This window comes from Amblyomma mixtum, unplaced genomic scaffold (genome assembly GCF_055824585.1).
Source record: "Amblyomma mixtum isolate Tamu unplaced genomic scaffold, ASM5582458v1 scaffold_14, whole genome shotgun sequence".
Taxonomy (NCBI): domain Eukaryota; kingdom Metazoa; phylum Arthropoda; class Arachnida; order Ixodida; family Ixodidae; genus Amblyomma; species Amblyomma mixtum.
The window spans coordinates 42,174-50,579 of NW_028317673.1; the positions used below are offsets into that span (position 1 = coordinate 42,174).

Genomic DNA, 8,406 nt, shown 5'->3' on the forward strand with positions numbered 1-8,406 from the left:
TAAAAGATAAAATATTTCAGGTAGGCCAGGGAAACCACTTACATACACCTACCAACCGGCTTGCGCATCATAGGCAACTTTTTGGTATTCAATTAATTAATTAGCAATTAAGATTATGTTTTTAAACGCGTAAATATTGACTTTAGACCGCAAATGTCAACAGGAAAGTTCGAAAACACATTCAGAAACCCCGATTCTATTTATTTACGATAAAGAAAACCTCATGTGTATCGTTTTTCCGAGCTCCAAAGTCCGCGAAACACAAAACAGTCACGTGACTAGTGCATTCGCGCGCCGCGATTGTGGTGCTCTCATTTCAGGCTCGAGTGAACGAAATCAGCTGCTGGTATGGCGCGACGACCCCATTGCTCCGGCAGGCAGATACGTCGACGGTGGTTGCGGCGCAACTTGCACCGTCACGCTTGCAGACTGGCTCGCGCGGCTGGCATCGTATCATTAAATAACTGTATTTAATGATACAGTTCTAGAAAGTATTCACTATTGTGTGAATGAATGGCAAGAATATCAAGTCGCCTTGTGATAATGCTGCAAAGCTCTCGATCACCTGCTATCGTTGATAACGTATGCTTGGGAAAGAAAGAGGAAAACTAGATAATTTCTTTTGAGAGTGGCATTCTCAATTCAAAAGCACTGTGCTAGCTACGATGTCCCGCGCACTGCAGCTCAGCAGAATTTGATGAGCGGGTGGAGGGCATTAGCGAGTGCTTCTCGGTGCTCTGATGAGGTGGCAGAGTTCACAGAAGGGTTCAGGAGCGTTTCAGTTGCGTCATTTTCTGAGGAGTTGGCAAGGCTCCTGACACCTGCAGTAGCGCAATGCGCAAAATTTTACAGACCTGAACTGAACGAGCACAACACCAAACACCAACACTGAATGTGGTACAAACCCAACGCATTGGCGCTGTTGCACCAATGGGACGATCTACCCGACCGAGTCGGCCCTACGTACTCAGACATTCTCAACTACTATAAGGGGGTACGGATCCGATATTCGCCGCCTCATCGTGATCTAAATCAACAAGAGGCAATCTACTGGCGAAGACTACAGACAGGAACATTCCCAAACCTGCATATCCTTAGCAAGATTTACCCGACGCAATATCGGGACACTTGCCCGTGGTGTGGTAGCAAACCATCGTTGTACCACATCACGTGGGAATGCAGTAAGAACGGTAGCTTTCGTAAAGAACCGAGTGCGGAACAATGGGATAGCCGGCTCTCCAGCGGCGATCTGGGTTGCCAACGAGGTCTGATTCAGCATGCCCAACGAGCAGCGGAGCTCAGCGGAGCCCTGGAATGAGGGCACGGACCCTGTAAGAAGAATGAAGATGGACCTCTTGTTTCTCGTCTGCTGCTAGCCCAAGACCTTTCTAGAGCAATAAAACTCTTTCCTATCCTATCCTATCCACCCTCTGCAGTGAGAAGACGCAGTGAAACTGTGGGGTACAATGTCAACGCGACGCCAGTCAGGCCTGAGGTAGCACTTCGTTTCAGAGCGAATGCCAGCAGGCATGCACGATTGAACTGCATGGTAGCAGCTGAAGTAAGACTGCAGTGAGCACATGACACTCAACTTGCCCTGTGTCCAACAGTGGTGACCAGAGCCACGCACAAAGTCTACACACGATTGCCTCTTTGTGGCACCGCGAGGAAGCTTTTGCAAAGCCACTTCGGTACCTGTTTCGCTGAAGCGAAAGTCTAGGATGCAGAAAACCGCGGGCATGACGATTAGCGCCCCTCGAAGCCATTTCAAACCGACCAACACGTTGCACGGTGAAGATTGCAAACTCTGCAATTTAACCAGCTGGCATTTGCCTATGAAAAGCGCGAAATGACAGCGGCGCTATGCTAATGGAAGGCGCCCCACTACACCATGCCGCTAGTGGATGAGTGGCCTGCATGGTGCCTGTAGTGCTCTGTGCCGTCTGTGCACCGAGTCATACCAGGCTGAAAAATGTAAAGCGGGTAGACCGCTGAGGCATGATGTTGGTCGAACCAATGAAGCTGACCGTGTTCTTGGTTATCTGCAGCGTAACTTCCGTTGGGCACCTGCTTCTATAAAACTGTCCGGCTATTTGCACCCGACGTTTGCCACGCGGTGGGCCACAATGGCGCTCCGCATTGCGCTGAAACAAGGTTTATGCAGTTTGCCGGTAGATTAGCATAACCAACTTTAGCGGCAATGTGCGGACAAAAAGTTTCCAATACACAAGTAAAAAACGCAAAGCAAATGAAATTAAGACAGAATACAAGGAAATAAATGAAATGCGAAGAAGTTGTTTCATGCATTTCTCTGTCGTCTCGGCTTACATAATGAAATGAAGTGAATTGCATTTTCTGAAATTAAGCACGGGAATACATAACGCTCTGCTTGGCTTCGCGTCACCATAGTTTAGTTGGCGACGAGCATTCAGTTTGTCGTCTCACAAAATAGTTATCGCTTCTCTGTCCCGAAATTCCTTGAAGGGTCGAGAGAAGTCACCTGTTGTGTTGTGATCCGTACCTCTTCACCACATTTAACTGACAAATCGTGCTAGGTGGCAAAATAATGATTGGCTCAGAGACGTCACGTGAGCTTGCGACGTCGACACAACCTGGCCACCATGGCACATGAACTCATACGTACCGGGTTGTGAGCAGCCTGCCCCCCGTGGTACGCGGACATGAAGTTAGTTCTAATAAATTGAATGAAATTGTGAAATTCTCACCGTGAGGCATTGCATGAGCCTTACGGGTTCTGGAGAAGAGGAACCTGGGTATCTCTAGCCCCACAGGTTGATCTGTTTGAAGCAGTCACTTGCCGCGCATTGGCGCATCGCACAAAAGCCTGCACCACTGCGCCAGTAGTGGTATGAGGACTCTCTACGTTCTATGAATGCGATTGAGAGGGCTGTGACGTCTTCCGAAGAGTAGCCTAATCATAAGGCAGCGCCAAATTTTAAAATCTGAAGAATCCCAAACTTTTGGAAGTAGGCCCACCCGAGAAACTGGAGTAAAGGCCATGTCCAGAGTTTTTTTTGGCTACATGAATACAACTTATGTTTAAGATTCAGAGTATTTGTCCCGAAGTATATTACAAACGCATTAATTTCGATATGCACCCTCGACGACTAGCCTTAGTCGCTTTGGAACTTTAAACCCCACAAACCAAACCAAACCACAGTCTCTTTGCTCCGGCGTAAAAAATTCAGGGGGCACTTTGACTGTCTGAAGTGCGTAGAGGCGAAAGCGTTTTCCGCCCCACTTTGACTGTTTCTGTGGCACTGGCGGCGTCACATGTAATTGAGTACTAATTACTAAGTGATGACAAATCACTAATTAATGATTAATTACTGATTGGTGCCTGAATGCTAATTAACTGCTAATTAATGACGCTTACGCTTCGCCTTTAGGAGTGGAACGCGACAGCGTGTTGTAGCGCTGCCAGGGAGTCCACCGAACGCCACCACCCGTTCGGCGCGATGCCTTGCCCTTTGAACGCTTTTTGAGGAAAGGAAATGGCGCAGTAATTCTCTGTTATCTCGGTGGACACCTGAACCGCACCGTAGAGGAAGGGAGGAAGTGGGAGTGGAAGAAGAAAGACAAAGATGGCCCGTAATGAAGAAAATGAAAATTGTATTTGAGGAAAGGAAATTACGCAGTAACTGCCTCACATATCTCGGTGGACACCCGTCAAAATTCAACGGGGCACTTTTTTGACCTAAAGTGCGGTCACTGATGTGTGGTCACATATGTGCGGTCACTGATGTGTGGTTCGCCTCTAAGAGTGGAACGCGACAGCGTCTTGCAACGCTTCCAGAAAGTCCATAGAACGCCATCGCCCATTCGGTTCTACGCGTCGCTCGTAGGTAAATTGGTTTTTGAGGAAAGGAAATGTATCTAGCTCTCATATCTCGGTGGACACCTAAACCTCGCCGGAAGGGAAGGGAGGAGGATGGGAGTGAGCGAAGACACCGTATTCACTAGACGCACCTTTGTTCTTCGCAAACCATCGAGCTGGCATGGTGGAACCCAGCACAAAGGGCATGAAATAAATGTATTGCCTCCGTCTTTTGGGATCTCCCATACAGTGCTCATACCTAAAACGGATGATATAGATAAATTACAATTGGTTACAGCGTATCGACCCATAGCACTCACTAATGTGGACTACAAAATTTTTATGAAGGTATTGACGCGTAGACTGCAGACAGTGATACCGGATATTGTTGGACCCCACCAGACATGTGGAATCAAAGGGCGCTCAATTTTTGCAACATTCACAAAGCGCGCAGTGTGCTTGAAAGCTGTGAGGACATCAATGGGCGAGTAGCGATGCTTCAGATTGATCTCGAAAAGGCACTTGATTGTGTTTCCCATGAAATTTTGTTTGCCGTTTTATACCATGTGAACGTCGGTTCAGTTATCCGTATGGGTTTAGCCCTGGCGTATCGAAACTGCAGGACGAGACTGATTGTTAACAAGAGTCTGGGGGCCCCCATTAGCGTGCAGCGTTCGGTGCGTCCTGGGCTGCCCCCTCAGCCCTCTCTTGTTTTGTATTTACATCGAAACGCTGTGCATGAAAATCATAGAAAACAATAGTATTAATGGCTTTAGGTTACAAGCAGCTGAAGTTAAGCTGCTGGCCTATGCAGATGACGTTGCAGTATTTACGGTTGATCAGGGGAGCATAAGTAAAGCTGTCGGGTGTGTACGCGCGTTCAGCGATGTCACAGGTAGCGGGGTTAACTGGTCCAAGTGCCTTGGGCTCTGGCATGGATGGTGGCCATCCCAACCGGACCATTTCGCCAACGTACCGCGGGCGACGACCCCGGGCAAGTATTTGGGCATTCCGCTCGATGCTTATCGCGATAGCGACGGGTATTGTAAAGAGCAAACTAAAGACGCACGTGACCGAGCTGGGAAATGGAAAGGCACCAGCCTTTCAATTTTCGCCAGAGCTGCAGTCTGCAATCTTTTTTTTGTTAGCAAACTCTGGTATGTGATGCAGGTTTTGCATTGCTCGCGTGTGAACGTTCAGAAGCTACACAGGATTTTTGCAGTTTTCATATGGGCGTCCGAATGGGAACGTTGTAGCAGAACGAACCTGTTCCGGAGGTTAAAAGACGGGGGGGCTAGGGCAGGGCACATCTTTTTAAGGCAGCTGGTGAACCGTTTTTTGTTTTTTCGCGACGTCACAGACCCGTTCTTGCGCACCGTGTGCCAAGTGAAGCTGCGGCGATTGCTGCCGGAGTTTGTGGTATCCACAGAAGAGCTCTCTGGTAGAACTTTTGGTTACTACAAAGAGATTGTAGCAAGCGTTCGGTTTCTTTCGGCACGTTTTTCCACCGATTATTTGTGGAAAAGTAAAAGGAAAAAGTTGTACGATGATCTTTGTGATATTGTTTTCCCAGAGCCCATGTACAGGGCCTTGTACAGTGGAGGCCCGGGAGGGGATGTTTTAAAAAGTGTGAAGAAAATGCAGGTGCCACCAGGAGTAAAGACTTTCTTTTTTAAGTTACACACCGGGACGTTACCAGTTAAAAAGTTTCTAAAGGAAAAGGATTTCTTTTTACCGTGGAGATCGAACTGCTTTATTTGTAAACAGCATGAAACAATAGACCATGTTTTTTTGCATTGCTGGGAAGGGGTTTATTTTTGGGACGTGTTACAAAGGACCATAAAGAAAGTGCTACCACTTGACGCGCACGGAATTCGCTATTTAAGCACTGATAATGAGGATGGGGCACCTTTCGATCTCATAATGGTCTTGGGCCTCCACTGTATATGGCGCTCCAGAATGGCAGGCTACCATTGTGACAAAGACGCACGACCGGCCCGAATTTATTTTCGGGAAAGCATGGACTGGTTTCTTGCAATGCAAAAAGCAGCTGCAGAGCCTCCCGAGCGGCTCTCAAGACTAGAGCCGTTGTGTATGTTGCGAGAATTTTAAGCTGACGAAGCCAGTCTCATGCTGGCTGACCATGACTGTGTCGTATGTATATAGCGTTATGTGTATTTTTGTTGTGCAATGTCATGAGCCAAAGCCAGGCAATAAAGAAAAAAAAAGCTGGCATGGTGGAGTGGATAGCATGCTCGTCTCGCACTCCGAAGACCGGGGTTCGATTCCCGAGCTCGACCAATTTCCTACTCGGTTTTATTTATTTATATGGCCTGACTAGAAAAGTTAATTAGGCTAATTGAGTAATTAAGCCATTAAGTAAGCTCAGTCCCACTTGGAGCATCACTATACGATTCCTTCAATTGGTTGCATGGTTACTAGCCACAATTGGCCCCGTTTGAAATTCGCGCACTGTGACGTCACGACCGTTTCGACAAATTGAAAAGCGTGACATTTCTGCCGACAACTGCTGCTTACAGCGATGAGCCATTAAAGGCTTTCGCCTTAAAATCAGTTTTTTTAAAATACCAAGTACGAGTATTTAAAAACGAAAAAGATGATTAAACCGAAACAGGTACTGGGTCTCAACCAAACGATGACGTCACGAGAGAGCGTCCTGTGACGTCATGGATACTATGTCAAAATCTGGCGTGTGGGCGTTTATTGCCCAAATTGGCGACTTTAAGAGGGAGATTGACAATGTCTCGAATGACGAAAAGCCAGCTCGCAATTCTGAGCAGGAAACAAAAAAATTACATCGACGGCTATGCGTCCAGCGAAGCGACGTCACACACGCGAGGTTGCCCGCCAAATCTATCCTATCGAGGCCACGAAACGGGGAATTTCAAAACTCGTTTTCCCCGCTTATAAACTCGGCACAAAGGACCGGAAAACTTCGGGGAAAGTACGATAAAAGTAAAAATAAATTCATAGGAGGCACAAAAACGCTCTAGTTGCAATTTAACTCAGTTTAGTCCGTGAATTAAGCTGGATTAGAGGGGCTGGTTTAGTATAATTCACTATGATAATCTAATGCAACCTACTAAAAAATTCAAGGTGATGGTTCACGCATGCCATAAGTTTGGAGTTTTGGCTGGAAAAGCAGCATAACATCAGACGCTTATTGCATAAAGCATAAAAGGCAACCCACATTCTACCGCATTTTGTTTTTTAAGAATCTGGTTGAGAATGTCGCCAAGTGTATTGGCCCGTTGGCCCATTTCAATTATCGGAGTGTATAGCAGTGCACGCTCCCAAAACATGATTGCATAAATCGGGCCAAAAGTTTAGTGAATACATGAATACAAATGATGTTTATAGTTACAAGCGTATTAATTACAAAAGGTTATTACAAACGTATAATTATCGCTATGCATCCTCGAAGAATGTCCACGATTGGAGCGAAGCCCAATCGAAGTTCGTGACTCGCACACACTTGTCTTCAAAGTACATGCTTATTTGTTTCTTTAAAATACGTTCATTTTGAATGCCTTGTCTCTTCTTCACCACACAAGTGCTCCTCAGGCGGATACACATGGAGGATTCTCGTAGGCAAGCACTCATGTACAAGTCCACTAGAAAGGTGCAGCTAGGAGATGCTACACTCTACATTCTTTGAGATCTTTGGGTCTTGGCTTGCCCTTTCTCTCGGTTCCTTCCGCAGCAGCCTAGAGATAAGATTCTTGCCATCATCCGAGACATGAGCAGACTGCAGGTCCACACGCCGGATCCTGTCATAAGTAGTTTTTGCGGAGCTCGATTCAAAAGGAGGCTTTCCGACAAGGAACTAGTAGATTAGAACACCTACAGCCCAGAGATCCACTTGCTCGTGGTAGACGCTGTTTTCAACCATTTCGGGTGGCAAGTAATCCCTGATACCGCACGGGGTTTAACGCCTTGAGGACGGAGCATGGAGGGATCAGCCAGTCTGCTCTCTTGAGCACACCGCTGTAACCGATCAGGATATTCTGTGGTTTTATGTCACGGTATATGACTTTCTTGCTGTGGCGGTAGTGGAGTGCCTTGCAAACTTGGCGGATGTATGTAGCGGATTTCTTGTCAAACATATTTGCTTTGGTTGGCCATATATAGCTCTCCTTTGGGTGTGTATTGCAGAATAAGATAAACCCTAGTCTCATCGCGGAAGTAGCCATATAGCCTCAGGATATGAGGATGCCCCAGGTGTCACTGAATTTCGGTATCTCCTCGAAGGTTGTGCTAAACATTGTTGCTCTTCAAATGGGACTTGAACATAACCTTCAGTGCAATGACGTATTTGCTTTTCTTCTCTCATGCCAGGTGTACGTTTCCGATCTTTCCTTTGCCTAAGGGTCTCCCAGTCTTGAAGTCGTCGAGGCTTCATTACAAGTTCTTTATTTTTGTTTGTTGGAGCCGGCATCAGTACTCTCCGCCCTCTGTATGGCATAAGCAGCCCTTGCATTCTGTGGCTGGCTTTCCTTGTCGGCCATTGCAAGGTAAGGAGCTGAAGCCAGGGAAATGAACACATG

General features: G+C 46.9%; 1 pseudogene; it reads right to left on the reverse strand.

The window, feature by feature from the left end:
- Positions 1-7,487: 7,487 nt before the first annotated feature.
- On the reverse strand, positions 7,488-8,367 carry LOC149324812 (aurora kinase A-A pseudogene; annotated as a pseudogene).
- Between the last annotated feature and the right edge of the window lie 39 nt (positions 8,368-8,406).